Genomic DNA, 26,595 nt, shown 5'->3' on the forward strand with positions numbered 1-26,595 from the left:
CTAACTGCATATAAGAGACATGCACCTGGTGAGACTGACTTCTTCCATAACTTTGGAGTAACATGCTTGCTACTTACAGCTTAAAGTTAAGGTTAGATTTTGTTGTGTTGCAAAATCTCTAAGTGGAGCAAAAACAGTATAGAGGAAGAAGGTGGCTGTAGCTGTGGAGTGGGGGAAGTAAAGTAGCAAAGGAGAGGGAAAGTCAATGAGGCATTGTTTGGATGTAGAGAGAAAGGAAGATATGTTTATATCCTGTTAAATTAAAAAGTATTTACAGTAGTCTGGATTATATAACACCAAATGATCACCTATGCCACCCATGTATATTGAAAGTGTCTTTTTCATTCTTAGCCAACCACTGTGTCTTGATGCAGCCCTGATGTCCATAGCTGAAGTGGACCATGTAGATAAATGTGTGGGAATGTGGAGAAGTAAGGAATGAGGACATTTGTGTCCCACATACCTGTCTGCTGCTGCTCTTTCTCCCTGTATATGTGGGTGAAGTCCTTGATTGCTGAACTACATGGTCCTATCCTGCCTGGTGCTCAGCAGGTGCCTGGTCTTGCACCAAACTTTCTGATAAAGGTTTTGGTGAAGCATGTTTTGATCAAACAGGCTGAAGCATCCATGCCAATCAAGGGAGATGCTTGAGTTGGCTTTGAACTCTGTACCTGAGAAACCATACCAGGGCCTGGTTACTGTACCTAGATTGAATAAGAAATATGTTACTTCAAACATTGTTGCAATCTGGTAAATCAATAAGGCTCCTTTGACAGCACTTTGCAAATCCACAACCTCTACCACCTATAAGAACAAGGTTAGCAGATACATGGGAACGCCACCATCAGTAAATTCCCTTCAAACTCACATACCATACAGACTTAGAAATATATATTAATTCCTTCATCATTACTGTGCATCCAGATGAGCACACACATTCTGATGCTGCCCTGCTCATTGCTGGACAGAATCTGGATATTTTGGAAAAGGGGAATATGGCACTACAATTTTCCAACAGGGACCTGGAGGTCCTTATTGGCACAGTAATGCAAAGGACAGGAGTGATGGTTTAATGGTATTATCACCAGATTATTAATCCAAACACCCTGGTAGTGGTGTGCTGGGTACCTGGTTTGAATCCTGCCACAGCAGATAGTAGAATTTGAATTCAATAAAAATCTTCAATAAAGAATTTAACACTTAATGATGATAATGAAACATTTGTTAATTGTCAGGAAAAATCCATCTGGTTCACTAATGTCCCTTAGGAAAGGAAACTGCCATCCTTACCTGGTCTGGCTTACATATGACTCCAGACCCACAATGATGTGGGCAATTAGGGATGGGTAATAAATGCTGGCCTAGCCAGTGACACCCACATCCTGTGAATAAATTTAAAAATGGATTACTCTTCCTGGAGAGCTACCAGAGGCCATATCATCAGACCCTGCCATCTAGATCAGTCTGCCTCCAATAGTGTTGTAAGAAGGTCAACAACCTTCCCTGTTGCATCAAGATAAGCACCAGACTATTCCCTCTGCAACTCATAATGTCTCTGCTTCTGCACCAACTTCCCACCAAGTCTCATGGTTCAATACCATCAGTATTATTCTGCAACATTTTCTCTGCAAGCAAAGGAGTTTGTTCAAGCATTGTCCTGTTTTTAATGAAACAGAAGTGTGAGGAACGTTAATTCTGTTGTGCATTCTTTATGAAAGTCTCCCCAATCAGCATCTGTTTGCCAACCAATCAGCACTCATTTCTTGTGCAGTATAAAGTTATAATTTCTTTGAAATTTTGTAGTTTTGTATCAGTCCTGATAAGTTTTTTATCAAAGACAGACAGAAAAACACTAACAAGAAACTGATTTATTGCACATCTTTAGATAGATAAAGTTAAAGCTAGTGGATTAGCTACTTGATGAAGCAGCAGCGCTCCGAAAGCTTGTACTTCCAAATAAACCAGTTGGAGTATAAACTGGTGTCATGTGATTTTTTAATTTGTCCACCCAGTCCAACACCAGTTCCACCACATCATGGCTTTCAATAGATAGACATTTTTACTGTTCTCTATGTAGTCATATCTAGGACTGAATAAGTTTTTTGACTGAGTTTGAATTGCATCAAGGGGTTTTGAGAATTTGTAACGAGGCCAAGTGAGTTATCTTGACAAATCTTACCAAAGTTGTTTAATTAGCTACTTACCCCACCCTATAGTGTTTTTCACATAGAATTTCCACCCCATCATACCATGCAACCTTTCCACAACAACTTGAAGTTCTGGCATTCATTGGTATCCCTTTAGTTTGCATCATCTTTAAAAGCCTATTATTCACCTGGACAAGCATTGTTAGTCAGTAGCTGCCCTGCACTGTTCCTGACATTTATCCTGGACGTGGTGGATAGGGGGAATTCCACTTTGCAGACAGAGTCCTGGAGATCCTTCTGGACAGGGTGGTGTAGAGATGGCACTCCTTCTTCTCCTAGGACCAGCAGTGGAGGTCATGACACCTGAACATGCCAACCTTGTCCAAAGTTGCCACCCAGGTTAATATAGCCTCATCTATCTGAAGAAATGCTCAGCACTGTCGAAAGGAAGTCAGTGTTCTTTTCCATTCTGCCAGCATAAAGCCTATCATATTCTGTAATACCTGCATCTCTCACTCATTCCAGGAGGAAAATAGCCCAAAATCAGGCAGAAAGAGTCTAGACAGGTCATGCGCTGCCTGCCATTTGTCTCCTCGCCCCTTATAGGGTGGGTATTTTAACTCTGACAGCTCCAAGGAGGACCTGGCGTGGTACTGAAGGCTGCTTTTAGCTTACTGTGCTGGGATCCTTGAGCAAAGGTCCTTGGCTTGACTGAGCACTGCTGACAACCATAAAAAAACACCTGGCATTTTTTTGTGTGCTAAACACCAAGGCAGGACAGAAGTAATATGACCCTGATGTCTCTGATTGAGGGAACACAAAAGCAAGGCATATTCCGTGGTCACTTTGACAGCCAATAAAGAGCCTGGAATGTCCCTGAGCGCTCAAAGTCTTTCCTGCAGTATTACAGTCCTGGTTGCTGATGCAGCTTATGATTACCATCCAAGTGCAGAAGCGTCATGTAAGTGAATCAGAAATGTGCTGTGTGGGTTTTAGAAGCAGGCACACATCAGAGATCATTGTCTGTGGTTGTGAAGTGCACGGAGTGTGCTCTGAACTGTTGGTTCCCCATTCCAACATAGAGGTCATTTACAGCAAGCAGCAAGGTGCTTGCTGTTGTTTCCTTACCAACTTTGTTAAGGTAAGAGTCTGAATATTAATAAAGCGAGTTGTGGTATAAACAAAGCAATTAACAAGCACTAGTGACTGTCACTTAGTATCTTGCTACTGCCTAGCAATAAAATGCAGGGCATTTCTCCAAATGACTTAGGCTACTTTAATAATATGTGACAACTTTGGATCTGGCTGACGTATTCTGGACTCATGGCTTCCACCTAAGGTCCTGGGCGAAGAGGAAGTCCTGTTTTTACCCTTCCCCTGCTGCACTTCAATGCCAAGTGTTCTGAAAGGGGAAGTTAAAAGTAGCCATCGTACACTGCTACTTTGCAGTAAGCACATGAGTGATATTACCCATCAACAGGATGCTGCTACCATGACAAAAAGACATTCTGCCCAGCAGATAAATCAGTGCGATATATGAATTTGTGTGTGATATGATGTGATATGACTGATGGACGCAATGTATCCTTTTGACTATACTTAATCAGCTCCACTTGCAAAACTCAGAACATTCTATTGAACATTGGATCTGATTCTTTCCAATAACATTTACTTATCAATCCTGGTGTGCTAAGAATTAAAGTGGAAATCAATTTAAGATATCCATTTGGGTTCACAGATTGATTTATGTGGACCTGCTAGGAGCTACATTTATTCGTGCATAGTGCCCTATCCTCGAGAAAAGGAAGTATGACCTCACATGTATCTTGTTCAATGAGAAAAGCGCCATGGAGACAACCAATCTATGCTGCATCTCCATGACAGTGCCGTGAACCATTAGTGCAAATTTGTCTGGTTTGATTTAATCAGTTAACTCAGACAGTTAATAGTACCCACTTCATCACCCACATGGTGGTTGTTTAGGAAAAGGTAACGGGGAATGAGACCTGGGTGTCATGGTGGAGTTATGACTAAAGTTTGGCATGCAGATACAGCAGGTAGTGAAGAAAGCCAATGGCATGCTGGTTTTCATAGTGAGAGGATTTGAATATAGGAGTAAGGATATCTTGCTACAGTTATACAGGGCCTTGGAGAGGCCGCACCTTGAGTATTGTGTGCAGTTTTGGTCTCCTAGTCTGAAGAAAGAAAAATTGGATCGGCTGGGCTTGTATTCTTTGGAATTCAGAAGAATGAGGGGACTCTCATAGAAACATACAAAATACTGATGGGATTGGACAGACTAGATGCAGGAAGAATGTTTCTGATGTTTGGGAAGTCTAGGACTAGTGGTCATAGTCTAAGAATATGGGGTAAACCATTCAGCACTGAGATGAAGAAGAATTTCTTCACTCAGAGTTGTGAATCTGTAGAATTCTCTCCCAAAGCTGTCAGACCCACTTTGTTAGATATATTCAAGAGGGAGCTGTGCGTGGCCCTTGCAGCTAAGGGAATCAAGGAGTATGGAAAAAAAGCAGGAGTGGGATACTGAAGTTGAGTCATCAGCCATGATCCTGTTGAATGATGGTACAGGCTCAAAGGGCCAAATGGCCAACCCCTATTTCACATATTCCTTTTTCCAGCCAGTCAGCATCCTCTTCTTTTTGCTGTTTGAATGATTATTTCTTTTCTTAATTCCTTAGGTTTGTGTCCTTTGAGTGCACAACTAAAGGCTTCCATTTATGTTTCCTTTTGGCAATGTTCTAAGTTCTACCAACGAATTATAAATATTGGGGAACAATTTGCATTTGTGCACCTGTTCCACATAAATAATAGCCTTAAATGTGACTTCACCCAAATGCTTCAGGAGAATCAACCAATGTATTATAAATTAGTGGATATAAATGAGATAATTATATTCATCAGTGAGGTATTTTAGTTTAAAATAAATTTCACTGTGTTATGATCTTCAGTGATATTCTTACTTGATAAGTCAGGTCCCAGTTTATAAGATTTTGAAAGGCATGGGTAGAGTGGAAATTATGATGCTGTTTTCCAGGGTGGAGGGGTCAGTTAATAGAGGACACAGGTTCAATGTGTGTGTGTGTGTGTGTGGTTGAGGAGAGGGGGAGCATGGAGGATTTGAGAGATGAACAAGGTAAGTTTTTCAGACAAAGGGTAGTGGAATGTGATCCAGAGCAGGTAGTGGAAGCAGACACAATAGCAGCATTCAAGAAACATGAATAGAAAGAGAATAGAGGAATGTGGAACCTGTAAGTGAAGACAGTTTTAGGATGAAAGGGCAAAATGTGTCAGTGCAGGCTTGGAGAACTGAAGGGCCTATTTCTGTGCCATATTGTTCTTTGAAATCAGGCTTGATAGATCATATTTTGTTTTTGTTTTAACAAGGTGGTCTTTCACTGAACATAAGCATAGCAATGCTGCAGACTCAGTTTTAACAATAAAATCGAAGTTTATTACAGAAAAAGGTAAAATATAATATACTAAATTGTTTACATATAACATAAGTTTATAGATTTTGAAACAAAATAAATAAAAATCCCATTAATCCCAACAAGAAGCATTTATAATACTTACAGCAAAGAGAACTCCTTTCTCTATACCACATCAGCTTTGATTTAGCTGTGGCTGTAATTCCTGGTGTTGAGAATCTGATCAGTTGTTCATTGATACATCATACAACTGAGCATAACCATTCTCAGTTTTAAATAACTAAACACTTCTGATCTGGAAATTTTGCTAAACATCTTGACACTTAGGTAATCTAATTTAAACAGTTATAAATTATATTTTCCCTTTCTAAGGAACAACTGCATAACTGCACAAACTGAAGCTAAACAAAATATCTTACATGCATTAGGTCTTAACCCTAACTAAAAAAGAACTCTGACCTTCCAAAGTAGAGCTTAAAACATAAGTTATCGTGTTCACTTATTCTCCCATAAGAACAAAAACCTACTACTCTCTAAGAAGTCTTCCTTTCATATTGTTTTAAGGCAAATCACAGTGGCTACAGAAATACTTCAAAGTTATTGTTAAACCCTTTCAAACCCACAGAAAACCTACATGTCACTGGCTCAAATTCAAAAATAAATGATATTAAAATATATATCAATCACACACCTTACATCACAATCACTAAGTGTTTTTGTTTCTGCAATTCCAATCCATACATTGGCTTATAGGGAACATGTGTTAAAGAATTGGGCTATAGTATTATAGACCTGTTACTGATCAATGTTCACTTTGTCATTCGCTCTCTGCTGACAAGGATAAAACTAAACCTTTCATTTGGAATGAAAGGGTCATGGAAGTCTTGAACACCTTGCCTTGAAAGACTGAGAATGCTAAGGGTCAATTACAACATTTCAGGACAGAGGTGAGCAAATGATTTAGAACAAAGGTAAGTAAGTGGAGTCAGTCATGATTTCAATAAATATAGAACAGGCTCAAGAGGCCAAATAGCCAACTGTAACACCTTAGCTTTCTTGTTATCCTAGAATCAAAGATGTTAGGTCAGGGCCATCTTTCTTGTCTGAGGAGTCACATTTTATTTCTTTGTTACTTACATGGCTGGTGAGCAACTTTTAGAAACCAACAGGCATGAGAAATTTTTCTAATTTTCTCTATTTAACTCACACAATATGAAAATATGAATCAGTCTTAAAGCTACATACCATTCTAGAAGTTAAGTCTCCAAATAATAACAAATTAATGTGAACCCTCATCACAATTTGCATTCCTATGTGATATTTAATGATGATATTCAAAGGAATATTTTCCTCATGTTGAATCCAATTTCATACGGGTGGATTATTGTAAACTTTATAAACATCAGTTTCAAGGGGCATGGCAGATGACTGGAAAGTGAGCATGTTGTGCCTTTGTTTAAGAAGGGATTTAAGAAAAGTCTGGGAATTACAGATCTGTGAGTCTGACTTCGGCATTAGATAAGTTGTTGGAAGCAATTCTGAAAGATAGGATTTACAAGCATTTGCAGATGCCAGGAATATTAGGGATTGTCAATATGGTTTTGTACAAAGGAAATCATATCTCACAAACTTGATTGAGTTTTTTGAGGAAGTAACCAAGAAGATTGATAGTGGCCATTGTTTACTTGGACCTCAGTAAAGCCTTTGCCCAGGTTCCTCATGGTAGACTGATTAGTAAAGTTACATCACATGGGATTCAGTTTGAACTCGTCAACTGGATACAAAATTGACTTAATGGCAGGGAATAGAGAGAGATGCTGGAGAGTTGTTTTATAGTCTGAGGGGCTGTGACCAGTGATGTACCACAGGGTGCTGGGTCCATTTTTGTTTGTCATTTATTTACATGATTTAGATAAGAATATAGAAGGCATGGTTAGTAAAGTTGCAGATGACAGCATCATTAATGATATAGTGAAGAACATTACCTCAAAGTACAAAGAAATCTTGATCAATTGGGTCAATGGGCTGAAGACCATAAGACATAGGAGTGGAAGTAAGGCCATTCGGCCCATTTGAGCCCACTCCGCGATTTAATCATGGCTGATGGGCATTTCAACTCCACTCACCCGCATTCTCTCCGTAGCCCTTAATTCCTTGTGACATCAAGAATCTATCAATCTCTGCCTTGAAGACATTTAGCGTCCCGGCCTCCACTGCACTCTGCGGCAATGCATTCCACAGGCCCACCATTCTTTGGCTGAAGAAATGTCTCCGCATTTCTGTTCTGAATTGACCCCCTCTAATTCTAAGGCTGTGCCCACGGTCCAAGTCTCCTCGCCTAACGGAAACAATTTCTTAGCGTCCACCCTTTCCAAGCCATGTATTATCTTGTAAGTTTCTATTAGATCTCCCCTTAACCTTCTAAACTCTAATGAATACAATCCCAGGATCCTCAGCCGTTCCTCGTATGTTAGACCTACCATTCCAGGGATCATCCGTGTGCATCTCCGCTGGACATGCTCCAGTGCCAGTATGTCCCTCCTGAGATGTGGGGCCCAAAAATGGACACAGTTCTCCAAATGGGGCCTAACCAGAGCTTCATAAAGTCTCAGTAGCACATCGCTACTTTTATATTCCAACCCTCTTGAGATAAATGACAACATTGCATTCGCTTTCTTAATCACGGATTCAACCTGCATGTTTACCTTTAGAGAATCCTCGACCAGCACTCCCAGATCCCTTTGTACTTTGGCTTTATGAATTTTCTCACCGTTTAGAAAGTAGTCCATGCTTGTATTCTTTTTTCCAAATTGCAAGACCTCGCATTTTCTCACATTGAACTTCATCAGCCATTTCCTGGACCACTCTCCCAAACTGTCTAGATCCTTCTGCAGTCTCCCCACTTCCTCAGTACTACCTGCCTGTCCACCTGTCTTCGTATCATCGGCAAACTTCGCTAGAGTGCCCCCAGTGCCTTCATCCAGATCATTAATATACAACGTGAACAACTGCGGCCCCAACACTGAACCCTGTGGGACACCGCTTGTTACTGGTTGCCATTCCGAAAAAGAACCTCTTATCCCAACTCTCTGCCTTCTGTCAGACAGCCAATCCCCAATCCATGCCAGTAACTCATCTCAAACACCATGGGCCCTCATCTTACTCAGCAGCCTCCCATGTGGCACCTTATCAAAGGCCTTTGGAAGTCTAGATAGACCACATCCACTGGGTTTCCCTGGTCTAACATACTTGTCACCTCTTCAAAGAATTCTAACAGGTTTGTCAGGCATGACCTACCCTTACTAAATCCAAAGTTAAAAATCACACAACACCAGGTTATAGTCCAACAGGTTTAATTGGAAGCACACTAGCTTTCGGAGCGACCCTCCTTCATCAGGTGATTCCAGTTAACCCTGTTGGACTATAACCTGGTGTGGTGTGATTTTTAACTTTGTACACCCCAGTCCAACACCGGCATCTCCAAATCATGATTACTAAATCCACGTTGACTTGTTCTAATCCGACCCTGCTCTTCCAAGAATCCTTAACGATGGATTCTAGAATTTTACCAACAACCGAGGTTAGGCTAATTGGCCTATAATTTTCCATCTTTTCTCTTGATCCTTTCTTGAACAATGGGGTTACAACAGCGGTCTTCCAATCATCCAGGACTTTCCCTGACTCCAGTGACTTTTGAAAGATCTCAGCCAACGCCTCTGCTATTTCCTCAGCCACCTCCCTCAGAACTCTAGGATGTAGCCCATTGTGGCCAGGAGATTTGTCAATTTTAAGACCTTTTAGCTATCTCATTTGTAATGGCAACCATACTCAACTCAGCCCCCTGACTCCCTTTAGTTGTTGGGATATTACTCATGTCTTCCACTGTGAAGACTGATGCAAAGTACTTATTAAGTTCTCGAGCTATTTCCATTTCTCCCATCACTAGCCTTCCAGCATCAGTTTGAAGTGGCCCACTGTCTACTTTTGCCTGTCATTTGTTTCTTATGTATTGAAAGCAAACTTTTACTATCATTTCTATTATTACTGGCTAGCCTACCTTCATATTTTATCCTCTCCTTCCTTATTTCTCTCTTTGTTATTCTCTGTTTTTGTAGCTTTCCCAATCTTCTGATTTCCCAGTGCTCTTGGCCACTTTATAGGATCTCTCTTTTTCTTTGATACATTTCCTGACTTCCTTTGTCAGCAATGGCTGTCTAATCCCTCCCCGGATAATCTTTCTTTTCTTGGGGATGAACCTCTGTACTGTGTCCTCAATTATACCCACAAACCCCTGCCATTTTTGCTCTACTGTCTTCCCCGCTAGGCTGTGCTTCCAGTCTATTTTTGTCATTTCCTCTCTCATACCCTCATAATTACCTTTGTTTAACTGTAACACCATTACATCCAATTTTGCCTTCTCTCTTTCAAACTGCAGACTGAACTCTACCATATTATGATCGCTGCTTCGTAAGTATTCCCTTACTTTAAGATCTTTTATAAAGTCTGGTTCATTGCATAGCACTAGATCCAAAATAGCCTGCTCCCTTGTGGGCTCCATGACGAGCTGTTCCAAAAAGCCATCCTGTAAGCATTCCAAGAATCCCCTTTCTTTGGATCCACTGGCAACATTTTTTACCCAGTCCACTTGCATATTGAAGTCCCCCATGATCACCGTGACCTTGCCTTACTGACATGCCTTTTCTATTTCCCGGTACATGTTGCGCCTCAAGTCCTGACCACTGTTAGGAGGTCTGTACATAACTCCCATTATGGTTTTTTTGCCTTTGTGGTTCCTCAATTCCACCCACACAGTCTCCACATCATCTGATCCTATGTCATTCAATGCCATAGATTTAATTTTGTTCTTAACTAACAAGGCCACCCTCTGCCCACCTCCCTGTCTTTTCGATAAGTTGTGAATCCTTGGATGTTTAACTACCAGTCCTGAACCCCCTGCAACCATGTCTCTGTGATGCCTACCACATCATAATCATTCACGATGATCTAGTTCATCTACTTTGTTACGAATGCTACGAGCATTCCGGTAAAGTGCCTTAATGCTAACATTCTTATCATTAGAGATATTGGAAGTCCTAAGATGTCCTAAGTTATCCTTCCTTTTTGTTGCATTCCTAATCTGCCTCAAGGTTAAATCCACCTGCATACATGCTATCCTCCTGCTTATCTTTCCATTTAACTCCATACTCTCTGTCGTTTTCACTTTCCCTTCACCCCAACTCAGAAGTTTAAAGTCCTACTGAACACTGTATTTATCCTCTTTGCTAGAACATTGCACCAGATCAGTTCAGGTGGAGACCGTCCCAACGGTACAGATCCCCCTGGTTCCAAAACTGATGCCAATGCCCCATGAAATGGAATCCCTCTTTCCCACACCAATCCCTTAGCCACGTATTTACTTCCCTAATTTTCTTATCCCTATGCCAATTGGCAGGTGGCTCAGGCAGTAATCCGGAGATTATGATCATTGAGGACCTGTACTTCAATTTCCTTCCTAGTCCTTGATAATCCCCAAACAGGTCCTCCATCCTAGCTTTGCCTATGTTGTTAGTCCCAACGTGGACCACAACAACTGGATCCTCCCCCTCCCGCTCCAATATCCTTTCAAGCCGGTCGGAGATGTCCCGCACCCTGGCACCGGGCAGGCAACACACCATGCGAGACTCCCAATCCGGCTTGCAAAGGATACTATCTGTCCCCCTAATTAAAGAATCCCCTATAACAACTACTTGTCTTTTTGCTCCCCCCTCTTGAATGGTCTTCTGCACCATGGTGCCATGGTCAGCTGGCTCATCCTGTCCAGAGCTCTTTTCCTCATCCATATAGGGAGCAAGAATCTCATACCTGTTGGACAAGGTCAAGGGCTGAGGCTCCTGCACTCCTGAACTCAAGTTCCCCCTGCCTGCCTCACTTACAGTCACACTCTCATGTCCCTGTTCACTAACTGAATGTGAATTACTGAATCTTTCAGGTGTGACTTCCCTCCTGAAACAAAGCGTCCAGGTAACTCTTCCCCTTCCGGATGTGCCGCAGTGTTTGAAGCTCAGATTCCAGATCATCAACTCTGATCCGGAGTTCTTCCAGCAACCAACACTTGCTGCAGATGTGGTCACTGCCGTTCACAATGGGATCAGCCAGCTCCCACATCATACAGCTACAGCACATCACCTGCCCAGCCATCTCTGCTTAGTTAATTACTTTATTACTTTGAATAGGTTTGAGTTAAAATACTTTCTGATACCTCTTTCTATAGTCTTTTTCTAAAAAAACAATTAATAGATAAACCATAAAAAGTAAATTTTTAACCATTCACCGATAAAGAAATAGAAAATCCTTACCTTAACAAACCCAGTTTTTTTTGGGGGGGGGTGGGTGGGAGACACAACACGTGTAGTGTCTCGGGTTCAGCCACTGCCCAGACATATTACCGCAGTCCCCTGGTCATCGCTCCCGCTATTCCTACTTATTAGCTAGGTTGGAGGAGGAGGGCGGGTGGGAGACACTACAGTAGTAGAGTCTCGGGCTTAGCCGCCTTGCTGATATATATGGTCACTGCTTACTTTCCCCGCTACCCCTCTGGTCCCCGTCACTTCCTCCACTGCTCCCGCTCCTTCTGTGAAAAACACCGCTGCCCATTACCAGTAAGTAATTTTAATAAAAACTGCTTTACCTTATCTACAGTCTTCTGAGTTCGTCCTACCTCCGCTGCTGCTCGCACTTAAAATGGACATTGGCGTCGAAGGGTGAGTAGTTATACTCACTGCTTACCTTCCCGGCTACCCCTCTGGTCCGGGACATGAGAAGCAATGTTTGTTTACACAGGGTGGTTCATTTGTGAAATGAACTTTCAGAGGAAGTGGTGTATGCAGGTACAATTACAATATTTAAAAGACATTTAGATAAGTACATGAATAAGAGTTGTTTGGAGGAATATGGGCCAAGTGCAGGCAGGTGGGACAAGTTTAGTTTGGGATTATGGTTGACATGGGCTGGTTGGACTGAAGAGTCTGTTTCCATGCTGTGTGGCCCTATGATTATGACTGGATGACATTTGTTGTAGATAAAGATTGTTAGAAATGATGCAAAGATTATGATTACCACCTTGGTGATTATGTCAAGCAGTAACAATCCTTTGTATCTTTAATCCGTGAGGACATTAATGAAAAAACAAAACATTAGTTTGTTACAGAGCAACATGTTTATAATGAAACTCCTGATAATTTCCAAAATCCATTGCTTATTCACATTATTATCATATTTATCAGATAGGTTGCATTGGTTCAAGGAGGAACCTCAATACCACCTTGCCATCGGTAATTCTCAAAGGGTGGGCAGCAAATGCCAGCCACAAGTGGTATCATCCCATGAAAGAATAAATAAATAACATTCATGGACTCTCCAAACTGCAATACTCTCAACTAATAATTGTATTTAAGGATATATTCTTCATCTTTCTTCATTGTCCAAATTTGGACCTTTATTCATTACTTACTCATACACTCTGTCCCTCATACAGCATTAGATCATTGATTCCTTTCTCCTGTTGTTCTCCACTGCATCCAATTTGTCACATTAATTCTCTGATATTCAGTATGGGATGAGCAGGAACGTCCAGCAACTAGTTATGGGAGAAAGTCAAAGCCATTGTTGTAAGCCCCTGCCACAGTTTTCATTCCCTACCACCAACGCCATTCCCCTTGCAGTCCACACTTTGAGGTGAACAAACCTGTCTTTGATATTGACCTCCTCTATGAGCCTGTGTTGAATTTCTGACCCCAATTATGTTTCCAACACTCAGACCAGCCACTTTCACCACTGTAACATTGCCTGAACCCATCTGCTGCTGCAACCCACATTCCTGTATTTGTAAACTTGAAACTCACCTTTCCCCTGAAAATCCACCCATTCCAATCAGTTTATTGCCAGTTTCATAAACTGCACCCTCTGTGAAGTTAATTTCATCCAAACTCTGTTCCCCGTACCCTAACACACACCTATTCATCCAAACTCTGTTCCCTGTACTCTACACACACCAGTTCATCCAAACTCTGTTGCCCGTACTCTAACACACACCAATTCATCCAAACTCTGTTCCCTGTACTCTACACACACCAGTTCATCCAAACTCTGTTCCCCGTACTCTAACACACACCAATTCATCCAAACTCTGTTCCCCGTACTCTAACACACACCAATTCATCCAAACTCTGTTCCCCGTACTCTAACACACACCAATTCATCCAAACTCTGTTCCCCGTACTCTAACACACCAATTCATCCAAACTCTGTTCCCCGTACCCTAACACACACCAATTCATCCAAACTCTGTTCTCCATATCCTAACACACACCAATTCATCCAAACTCTGTTCCCCGTACTCTAACACACACCAATTCATCCAAACTCTGTTCCCCGTACCCTAACACACACCAATTCATCCAAACTCTGTTCTCCATATCCTAACACACACCAATTCATCCAAACTCTGTTCCCCGTACTCTAACACACACCAATTCATCCAAACTCTGTTCCCCGTACTCTAACACACACCAATTCATCCAAACTCTGTTCTCCATATTATTAACACACACCAATTCATCCAAACTCTGTTCCCCGTACCCTAACACACACCAATTCATCCAAACTCTGTTCCCCGTACTCTAACACACACCAATTCATCCAAACCCTGTTCCCTGTACTCTACACACACCAGTTCATCCAAACTCTGTTCCCCGTACCCTAACACACACCAATTCATCCAAACTCTGTTCTCCATATCCTAACACACACCAATTCATCCAAACTCTGTTCCCCGTACTCTAACACACACCAATTCATCCAAACTCTGTTCCCTGTACTCTAACACACACCAATTCATCCAAACTCTGTTCCCCGTACTCTAACACACACCAATTCATCCAAACTCTGTTCCCTGTACTCTAACACACACCAATTCATCCAAACTCTGTTCCCTGTACTCTAACACACACCAATTCATCCAAACTCTGTTCCCCGTACTCTAACACACACCAATTCATCCAAACTCTGTTCCCTGTACTCTAACACACACCAATTCATCCAAACTCTGTTCCCCGTACTCTAACACACACCAATTCATCCAAACTCTGTTCCCTGTACTCTAACACACACCAATTCATCCAAACTCTGTTCCCTGTACTCTAACACACACCAATTCATCCAAACTCTGTTCCCCGTACTCTAACACACACCAATTCATCCAAACTCTGTTCCCCGTACTCTAACACACACCAATTCATCCAAACTCTGTTCCCTGTACCATAACACACACCAATTCATCCAAACTCTGTTCCCTGTACTCTAACACACACCAGTTCATCCAAACTCTGTTCCCTGTGCTCTAACACACACCAATTCATCCAAACTCTGTTCCCTGTACTCTAACACACACCAGTTCATCCAAACTCTGTTCCCCGTACTCTAACACACACCAATTCATCCAAACTCTGTTCCCTGTACTCTAACACACACCAATTCATCCAAACTCTGTTCCCCGTTCTCTAACACACACCAATTCATCCAAACTCTGTTCCCCGTACTCTAACACACACCAATTCATCCAAACTCTGTTCCCCGTACTCTAACACACACCAATTCATCCAAACTCTGTTCCCCGTACCCTAACACACACCAATTCGTCCAAACTCTGTTCCCCGTACTCTAACACACACCAGTTCATCCAAACTCTGTTCCCTGTACTCTAACACACACCAATTCGTCCAAACTCTGTTCCCCGTACCCTAACACACACCAATTCCTCCAAACTCTGTTCCCCGTACTCTAACACACACCAATTCATCCAAACTCTGTTCCCCGTACTCTAACACACACCAATTCATCCAAACTCTGTTCCCCGTACTCTAACACACACCAATTCATCCAAACTCTGTTCCCCGTACTCTAACACACACCAATTCATCCAAACTCTGTTCCTCGTACCCTAACACACACCAATTCATCCAAACTCTGTTCCCCGTACTCTAACACACACCAATTCATCCAAACTCTGTTCCCTGTACTCTAACACACACCAGTTCATCCAAACTCTGTTCCCCGTACTCTAACACACACCAGTTCATCCAAACTCTGTTCCCCGTACCCTAACACACACCAATTCATCCAAACTCTGTTCCCCGTACTCTAACACACACCAATTCATCCAAACTCTGTTCCCTGTACTCTAACATACACCAGTTCATCCAAACTCTGTTCCCCGTACTCTAACACACACCAATTCATCCAAACTCTGTTCCCCGTACCCTAACACACACCAATTCATCCAAACTCTGTTCCCTGTACTCTAACACACACCAATTCATCCAAACTCTGTTCCCCGTACCCTAACACACACCAATTCATCCAAACTCTGTTCCCCGTGCTCTAACACACACCAATTCATCCAAACTCTGTTCCCTGTACTCTAACACACACCAGTTCATCCAAACTCTGTTCCCCGTACTCTAACACACACGAATTCATCCAAACTCTGTTCCTCGTACCCTAACACACACCAATTCATCCAAACTCTGTTCCCCGTACTCTAACACACACCAATTCATCCAAACTCTGTTCCCCGTACCCTAACACACACCAATTCATCCAAACTCTGTTCCCTGTACTCTAACACACACCAGTTCATCCAAACTCTGTTCCCCGTACCCTAACACACACCAGTTCATCCAAACTCTGTTCCCAGTACTCTAACACACACCAATTCATCCAAACTCTGTTCCCCGTACCCTAACACACACCAATTCATCCAAACTCTGTTCCTCGTACCCTAACACACACCAATTCATCCAAACTCTGTTCCCCGTACTCTAACACACACCAATTCATCCAAACTCTGTTCCCTGTACTCTAACACACACCAGTTCATCCAAACTCTGTTCCCCGTACCCTAACACACACCAGTTCATCCAAACTCTGTTCCCTGTACTCTAACACACACCAATTCATCCAAACTTTGTTCCCCGTACCCTAACACACACCAATTCATCCAAACTCTGTTCCCTGTACTCTAACACACACCAGTTCATCCAAACTCTGTTCCCCGTACTCTAACACACACCAGTTCATCCAAACTCTGTTCCCTGTACTCTAACACACACCAATTCATCCAAACTCTGTTCCCCGTACTATAACACACACCAATTCATCCAAACTCTGTTCCCTGTACTCTAACACACACCAATTCATCCAAACTCTGTTCCCCGTACTCTAACACACACCAATTCATCCAAACTCTGTTCCCTGTACTCTAACACACACCAATTCATCCAAACTCTGTTCCCTGTACTCTAACACACACCAATTCATCCAAACTCTGTTCCCCGTACTCTAACACACACCAATTCATCCAAACTCTGTTCCCTGTACCCTAACACACACTAATTCATCCAAACTCTATTCCCTGTACTCTAACACACACCAGTTCATCCAAACTCTGTTCCCCGTACTCTAACACACACCAGTTCATCCAAACTCTGTTCCCCGTACTCTAACACACACCAATTCATCCAAACTCTGTTCCCCGTACCCTAACACACACCAATTCATCCAAACTCTGTTCCCCGTACTCTAACACACACCAATTCATCCAAACTCTGTTCCCCGTACTCTAACACACACCAATTCATCCAAACTCTGTTCCCTGTACCCTAACACACACCAATTCATCCAAACTCTGTTCCCGTACTCTAACACACACCAATTCATCCAAACTCTGTTCCAAGTACCCTAACACACACCAATTCTATTTACCCAACATGCCTGTGCTTGCTGACTTCCAGCTTCCACTGAAGCATTTTCAAATTATCAGCTGCGATTTCAGTTCTCTCCTTGACTTCATCTGTTCCACTTTTTACACTTTTTGTATCTATCCCCAACCCTGCAAATTCATCAGAATTCTCTGCTGCTCCAACTCTGGTCCTTGCGTATCCTTGATTTTAACCATATATGCCATGTCTAGAAACGGGGCTAAACCGAAGCATTTGAGTGTGTAAAGTGGAGGAAGGTGCCTTCCACATATAACTACCATCCAGTGAATCAATATCTGGGGTATAGCCACCACTAGCCTTGTCAGGACTGGGTAAATCATTCAAAATGATATGCTGCTATTGAGCAGATGCAGCATCATGATTCAGACCTCAGTTTTTATTTGTGTGCTTACAATCTGAAAGGGGACTGAAATCGGCAGCTTTAAAGAAGCAAGCATGCTAGAAAGTGACACAAAGTTTGATCAACATTTATAGGTTTTAAGAAAGTCTCAAAGAGACTGGGAGGATTTCCAGAGGTCAGGGCCTAGGGCTGTTGAAGGCAAAGTTGCTAATGGTCTTGGGGAAATGAAAATCAAAACACACAACATACCTGAATTGGAGAAGTATATAATTCTTGGAAGTTTACAGGCTTAGGGAGTTTATGGAGATACAGAGAGGAAAGGCATGGAGGCACTTAAACATGATGTGAATTTTAAAATTGAGGTTTTGTTTCACATCCAGTCTGCATTTCATACATTTGGAAAACTATAGATTACAAATACAATATTTATTCTATTAAAGCAAACAGTCACAATAGGTAAATTATTTTACAGAATAAACAAATCTTGTATCTAGCCTTCATGTATCTAGCCTTCATGTCAATTAGTGGGAAAGAAAGTTGTTCTCATAAAGCTTTGATGATATCAGTGCTGAATCTAGTTACCAGAGCTCAGGTGACAATCCAGAGTTTGAAAAAATACTAGAAAATGATCAATACAACATTTCAAAAGCAATCTAAAATGTTGAGAAATGTGAGGAAAATGTTGTCATTACAATTATTACAGTAATTACTGCAAACAATTTTAATATTGCAATGAGCTGCACTTGTTGGATACAATATCGACTACAGGATCATTGGAATTTCTCTTCAGAACATATATCATACTAGTTTGTAATTGTTGTTGTGCTACCAAGCTATGGATGAAGTTTCTCCAAAGGAACATCTTCCTGATGATCCTTTCCGTTGGGGACTTGTGCATTGTTGTTGGGTTTTGCTTTGTCTAATTTATACTGACCTCTTTTATGGGCACTGCATTTCCAGTACAAGGCCATTACAGCAAATACCATCAATAGCAGTATTATACTGTAGTTATTAGTATTATCCATCTTAAATCTATGAAAACACAGAAAGAAAAGATCATCAACAGTCCAGGGAAATATATTTATTGCAAAATGCCTGAATATTTCTAAAATCTAGTGTCCCCATGTGCTTAATCAGCTCTTTCATGGCTGTTTTCCTGCTTGTATTTTTCACCTTCTTTCATTCTTCCCACATCACACACCATTCCTTGGCAGTCTGCTCTCAACTCACTATCTATTCCTGTTTATGTTCTGCGGGAATTACACACTGGTAAGTAAATTTAATATAATGCTCCAAACATACCGCTGACAAGCTTTCTTTTCAGCTGGTTCCAGAATTTCCAGAGTTTATAATTCTTCTCTATCTCTTACATTACTGAAAATTACATATCCTGTCTTTCTTTCAATTTTCAACCCTAAACATCCATTAGCATTTTCCCCAAGGTACTGATTAAGCTGCTGTGTTTGCATACTTCTTGCTTGTGTTTGTTTCCTGTTACCCCACCTCATGAGGAGAAATGAAGCTTAGAGATGTGTGTTTCACTCACTGATCTGCTCCAAATCTCTGCTTCATGGAGTGTGTAATGATTAAAATCAGGGCCAAGTGAATGTCATTGACAATGAGACTCTTCATTGTCATTGTTAACCTTGGCCAATCAGGGAGCTCTGGCTAACAAATGTTAACATAGGATTGTTTAATCCTTGCCCTCCCTTTCACTGTTTGATCACACAGCATTGCCCTTTGATGTGAAAGTCTCTGCTTGTCATTGACCACTCAGGTGTTTCCTTTCTTCCTGGTGATGGAAACCGAATAAAGATTCATGCACCTTGTGTCTTTCACTGTGTCTCACATCTGCACACACACAACATGGGTGCTGGGGAAAATAAGCACTACTGCAGTTAGGCGGTAGTGTGGGGGTTAAAACAAAAGAGCAGGAATATAAATAAAAGAAAAAAAATTAACATCGGATTATTCAATCCCTGCCCTCCCCTTCGCTGTTTGATCACACAGCATTGCCCTTTGATGTGAACAGCACTGCTTGTTACTGGCCACTTGGGTGTTTCCTTTCTTCCTTGTGGTGGAAATTTGAATAAAGATTCATGCACCTTGTGTCTTTCACTGTGTCTCACACCTGCACACACACAACATGGGTGCTGGGGAAAAAATAAGCACTACCGCAATTAACATAGGATTATTTAATCCCTGCCCTCCCCTTCACTGCTTGATCACACAGCATTGCCCTCTGAGAAGGGCACTGCTTGTCACTGGCCACTTGGGTGTTTCCTTTCTTCCTGGTGGTGGAATATAAACAAAGATTTACACACTTGTTGTTTTTCACCGTGTCTGAACCTGCACACAAGTGACATGGGTGCTGGGGAAAAATAAGTACTACAGCTGTCAGATGGTATTGTGGGGGGAGGGGAAGAAAGGTGAAAAGAAAGAGAAGAACATAAGTGTCAGACATGCTGTTCACTCTGAGAGCTGGCTCTCAGGGTGAACAGCATAAAGATTTAGAAAAAAAACATGGGATTCACGCAAACATGGGTGCTAAGAAATATAAGCACGATTGCAGAATTGCAATAGTGTAAGGTGAGAAAAGAAAAAATATTTATAAACAGGAGATTTCGAATCTCCTCAATTCAGGTGACTGACTCTGAGCTAGTTGGTCACAGTGAGTGTACTAAAAAGGAAAAGAAAAAAGAACAGTATAAACATCGCATTCAGAATCTCCTCAGTTCAGGGACTGACTCTGAGCTGACTGATCACAGCCAGTGGAGTGTGCATACATAAATAATGGGTGACTTGGTGACAGGATTCCAGCCTCTGTGCAATTATATCAGTGGAGACAAGAGAAAACAATACATGCCTGAATATAATTTGTTTAAAACAGTTGTCTTTCAGTTGGAGTAAGCATTTTATTTTGGAAGCTTGATTCGTTCAGTTCTGTCATCAAAGATTAGGCCCAGTATTTGGCTGTTGGAGAACCAGGGGCATCCATATCGAGATTTTTGATGAGGTTAAGACGACTGGCAGAGACATTGGTTAACCCTGAATGATATGCTGAGAGACTATTTGGTATGTGGCATCCATGAGGTAACCCTGCAAAGTACCTACTAACTGAAGTCCAACTGGACTTCAAACAGGCACTACAACTGGCTTTGTCATTAGAAAATGCAGCATGGGAGTTAGAGGGCATCCCAACGAAAGTGAACACTTGTCCAACAGAGGTTGGGGAAGAGCACTTGAGTGTAGGCAATCACAGTGACTCAAGCAGGGCATAGGAGAGCAGAAGGAACCTTGGTCAGTCCACAGCAAAGCTGAGCCTTGGCCAGATGGCTGAAAAGTTATTCAGGATCTGGACTGGCAAGCCATTGTAGTTGTTGCTGGTATGTAGGCTTGAGACAGCAAAGGAGCCCTATGAGACCTGAGTAAGAAAACTCATAGGCCAGTATCCAGGAGAGTCGAGAGTGTGTTGCTGGGAAAGCACAGCAGGTCAGGCAGCAGCCAAGGAGCAGGAGAATCGACGTTTCGGGCATAAGCCCTTCATCAGGAATGAGGCTTGTGGGCCGGGCTGAGAGATTAGTGGGAGGGGGGTGGGGGAGGGTAAGGTAGTTGAGAAAGCGATAGGTGGATGAAGGTGAGGGAGAAGGTGATAACTCAGAGATGGGAGTGATAGACAGGCCCAGAGGGTGGTGCCGAGTTGGAAGCTTGGGACTGGGATAATGTGGGAGGAGAGGAAATGAGGAAGCTGTTGAAATCCACATTTATCCAGTGTGGTTGCAGGGTCGCAAGGCAGAATATGAAGCGTTCCTCCTCCAGGCGTTGGGTGGTAACGGTTTGGCAGTGGAGGAGGTGCAGGACCTGTATGTCCTTGACGGAGTTGGAGGGGAAGTTGAAGTGTTCAGCCATGGGTTGGTGGGTGCCCACCCTGGAAAGTCCACCTTTTTGTGGTTTGGAACAGTTAAATTGTACCACAACATCCAAATCAGAATCAATTAAAATAAATGTCTGGTTAAATGGTCACCCGGTTCTCATTGAGGTTGATGTGTCAGTGGTTACAGAACCAATCTTTAACAAGATTTCCTCTGGGCTTAGGTTTGCGCAAGACCTCGGCCAGATTGAGAACAGTCACCAGGGAACTGTTACACACTAAGGGTACGACATTGGTTCTGGTCCCCTATAAGAAGTAACCACTGATTGTTGGAAGAAGCTCAGTCCTGTTGGAGCAGAATTGGTTGAGAAAGATCCATCTAGATTGGCTCAACATTTTGCAATTAGAAAATGGCTGCCTGAATGAAGTTCTAATGAAATAGCCAGGAGTTTTTCAGAAAGAGGTTGGAATTATCAAAGGAGCCAAGGCCATTTTACATGTTGACCAGGAAGTAATTCCACAGTTTTGCAAGGCCTGCCCAATGCCATTTACCTTACGGGCAAAAGAAGAGGTAGAAATCAGGAGGCTGGAGAGCGAGGGAATCATCAAATCAATGCAGTTTGTGGAATGGGCAACAGTGGTTGTATAGATTGTGAAGCTTGATGGCTCCATTCGCCTTTGTGAGGATTTGAAGAAAACCGTAAAACACTTCTCTCAGCTGGATATATACCCAATATTTTGCATAGAGGACTTGTACATAAAAAAGGTAGGGAGGGGCCATGCCATCTTCAGTTATGACTAAATGAGGAGTCCCAGAAGTATGCCACAATTAATTCACATGGGAGTTTGTACCAATAAACAAGACTACCATTTTAGATAATATCAGCCTTAACCATTTTCAGTGGACCATGGAGAACATATTACAAGGACTACCCTAGGTTTCCTTTTATCTGGATGACTTGCCAATAACCAGGATGACCAATAAAGAGCACTTGGAGAATTTGGACACAGTGCCTAAACATTTCTCCCGGGCAGGTTTATACATTAGAAGGAAAAAATGAGAGTTCCATGTGCTCCAAGTGACCTATTTGGGCCACAGAGTCAACAAATCTGGGTTACACTCATTGGAAGATAAAGTGAGAGTAATCAGATGTGCCCTGGTTCCCACGTCTCTACCAGAGCTTAGAGGTACTTCCTTGGGTTAGTGAATTTTATTATGGAAAATTCATATGTATCCTGGCTTCCATCATTGCACCTTTACAACTGTTGAAAAAGGGTCAGCCTTGGAAATGGTCACACAGCCAAAATGTAGCCTTTGGGGAAGTGAAAAAGCAGCTATTGTCATCTAAGGTGTTGACCCACTACAATTCAAAGCGAGAGGTAGTGCTGACATGCGATGCCTCCCCATATAGTACCTGGGCAGTGTTGGCTCACAAGTGGCCAAACGGAGAGGAATATCTGATACTATTTGCTTGCCAGACTTTGGCTGATGCTGAACACAAATACATCCATATAGAGAAGGAAGGTTTGGCAGTCATTTTTGGTGTGAGGAAGTTCCACCTTTACGACATACATTTGTCATCGTGAAGGACCACAAACCCTGATAGAGCTACTTAAAGAAGGCATGGCCATGTCACCCATAGCTTCTCGTCAAATTCAACGGTGGGCCCTTTTTCTCAGTGGGTACCATTACTACTTGGAACACCGTCCAAGAGGCCAAGTGACAAATGTGCATGCTTTCATGCATCTCCCACTGGCAGATACTCCACTGGTGGTGCCTCCCCTGGAAGAGTCCACTCTGGTTTTAAACTTTCTGGGCACCCTTCTCGTCACCATTGACAATATCCGATTCAGGACACAGATCCCATTTTTGCAAAACTAAAACAGCTCTTGGTAATGGGAAACAAAAGGGCCATCTCAACTACGACTGAAATCTTTCTGGACCTGATGAGACCAGATTAGCGTAGAGAATGACATTACTATGGGAGCTAGATTGATTGTCCCAAGTAAAGATCACGGCCAGATACTGGTTGAACCCCACCTGAGTCATCCAGGGATTTCCAAAATGAAGATGTTGGCAAGGAGTTATGTCAGGTGGCCAACATAGCTGTGTTGGTGGGGCAGTATCCAGAGTCCCACAAGGCCAATTCAAAGTGGTTAGGCATGCAGAGAATTCATTTGGTAAATTCAGGGATGATGAGTGAAAAGCTGTGAGCTTTGTTTGTGATACATGGACTCCTAGTTAAGGACAATGTGACATCATTTACCAGCAGGAATTTGAGTATTTCCTAAAGCCAAATGGCATTTGGCCTGTTCATACAGATGCAAACCATCCATCGTCCAGTGTTCTGGAGGAAAGAGCAGTCCAAATGTTGAAGGCAGGCTTAAAGAAACAGCCTATAGCTTCACTTGATACCAACTTGTCCTAGTTACTGTTCGATTATGGAACCATCCCTCAGGCAACACCAGGGTTGGCTCCAGCAGAGTTGCTGATATGGAGAAGATTCCACACCAGGTTAAAGCTGATATTCCCAGACCTGGAGGTCAGGGTGAAACAGCAGTAGGAATGTCAATGCCTGCCACATGCCTCCTCTAAGCAAATTTATTTCAGGTGAAGATATTTGGTGCTTGAACCACAGAAATGGCCTGACATGGGTATGGGACAAGGTCACTGCAATGTCAGGTCCTATGACAAACAATGTTTGGGTAGGTGAGGGGGTCCTGAACAAATGTGGGTCACCTGAAAGCTGCTACTATGCAAACGGTGCAGATGCAAAATATACCTAGCCCCTCAGAATAGCCAGAAAAGAGTGAGAAATTGTGAGTTGCTCCCCCTCTGTCTAATATCGAGGAAACCTCAGAGTCTGAGATGGATTCAGTCTCAATACTGTTACTGCTGGAAGAAACTCTTCCCAGATGCTGCAGACATAAGAGGCAGGCTATGGTATGGCACACACACACCCATTTCCATTCAAAAGAACCAGACCTAGGGCAAAAACATCCCAGGAGAATCTGCAAGAAAAGGGACAGGTACATCCTTCCAGGAATTGTTTGATTGGAACCATGGCTAGATGGATCTCATTGACAATGAGATTCTTGATTTGCATAGTTTAACAAGCCTAGTCAGGGAACCCTGGCTGACAGACATAAACAGGGAATTCAGAAGGGCTCCTCAGTCTAAGGACTGACTTTGAGCTGACTAGTCACAGCCCAGGGGACATGTAAATAAGGGGTAAGTTGGTGACGGGGCCTCACTGCAATTATTTTAGAGTGGTAGTGTTTAGATTCACAGCCACAACTGCCTTCCACCCCAGAGTTATTACTTGGGCAGGTGGGACAAACATACAACAGGAGAATGGTGCTTCTATGCACAAAGAGAAACACGTGCAAGAGATTCTCATACTGAACCACCTGTACCCAATGTACCAGAGGCCAGTTACAGAGTAGCATTGTTAGAGGCAGGCAACAGTTTACTCATTTGTCCCATTATCACGAAGGGTGGAGTAAAACAGGAACCCAAACTAATAATACAGGTGCACAATCCTTTATCTGAAATGCTCAGTACAGCAGGTTTTCGGAATTCAGAATTTTTTGAATTTCGGAATAAGTGACAGTTCTATGTGAAAATTTTACTGGAGGAGCATGACTCACTCAGTAAAACGGGACTTGAGAGAGAATTGAGGCCTGCCGGTGCTGGACCATGGCCCCGCATGTCGCGTCGAGTGGGTGTTGACTGGGTTAACTGTTTGCACGCCAAACAACATTGTTAATGAGAAAAAAACTTTACAAAAAATGTCTTTGGACTTCGGAGCTTTTCGGATTTCAGGATTTCGGATAAAGGATTGTCTACCTTTAATAGTAATTTTAGATTCTGACCTTTGACCCTGAGGTCCACTTCCTTCTCATCAACTCCATATTGATTGGTAGCTCTACATTTATAAATTCCTCGATGCTCTGAGGTTACGTACGGAATGTGCAGAAATCCAGACGGACCAATCTCAATGTTGCTGCCATTACTGGGATTTACCCACTCTAATGTAGCGGAGGGTCTTCCATTGGACTTACAGCTTATTGTAATTTCATCACCTTTAGTAGTTTCTAGTGGAACGCCTGACATGGTTTTGCTATTTACCGATATGGTCATGATTGTGTCTCGTGGTTTATCTGGAAAAGAGAAGAAAAAGATGAAAATAGGCAGGCAGACCCACAGGATCACTGATACAGCTCCCAACATGGCTTCAATTAACAGGATGTCTAAACCTCACCACATATTGTGCGGTCATCTATCTTCCAACAGTCATTTCAGAACAGGTGAATCTCTGCAGTCGTGTTACAGCCTGGGACGTATTTACAGTCATCTGTTATTATGAGGTATGTTCACAGTGAAATGCAGTCATTGTGTAAATATTAATTCAGGTTTACAGCTACTGGGTCTCATAGTCTAAGTGTTCACAGTGCTCTGAATATAGGCAGATTCAAAGATTCAATTTCATGTAATCTGTTGCTCATACAAAATAGTTGCATTTAGAGATGAGGTTTTAGATCCGTGCTCATTTTTGACCATGCACACGTACAGTCCCCCATGCTGCATTTGAACAGATGGGATGTAGAGTATCTCTCTGCTTTCCATTTTCCCATCTTTGATCCAGACCCTTTGGGGATCTGGGTTCCCTTGCCCATGACATGTTAAATTCTGTGATTCCCCTTCAATCCAGTTTTCTTGAGCTTTAAAGATCTCTGCTTTTGCTGGTGCATCTGTAAAGTTCATTCCAATCAAAAATTAAATCCGTACACTGCACGACTCAAAGTTCAAATATTCTTCAAATTCTTCTAATAATTCTTTCTGGTGCTCTCCAGATTTTAATATTTAGAATAAAATTGGTTTCTATTTTAAAACCCAGTGTCAGTATCAAACAGTACCAGGCAAAGTAAAGCACAGGATAAAAGGTGG

The 26,595-nt window shown here is 42.3% G+C and overlaps 1 pseudogene; it reads right to left on the minus strand.

Moving 5' to 3' along the window:
• Positions 1-18,085: 18,085 nt before the first annotated feature.
• The window catches only part of LOC140468207 (intercellular adhesion molecule 5-like), a 36,893-nt pseudogene continuing 28,383 nt past the window's right edge, over positions 18,086-26,595 (minus strand).

The sequence above is a fragment of the Chiloscyllium punctatum genome, chromosome 46, assembly GCF_047496795.1.
Source record: "Chiloscyllium punctatum isolate Juve2018m chromosome 46, sChiPun1.3, whole genome shotgun sequence".
NCBI classification, from domain to species: Eukaryota; Metazoa; Chordata; class Chondrichthyes; order Orectolobiformes; family Hemiscylliidae; genus Chiloscyllium; species Chiloscyllium punctatum.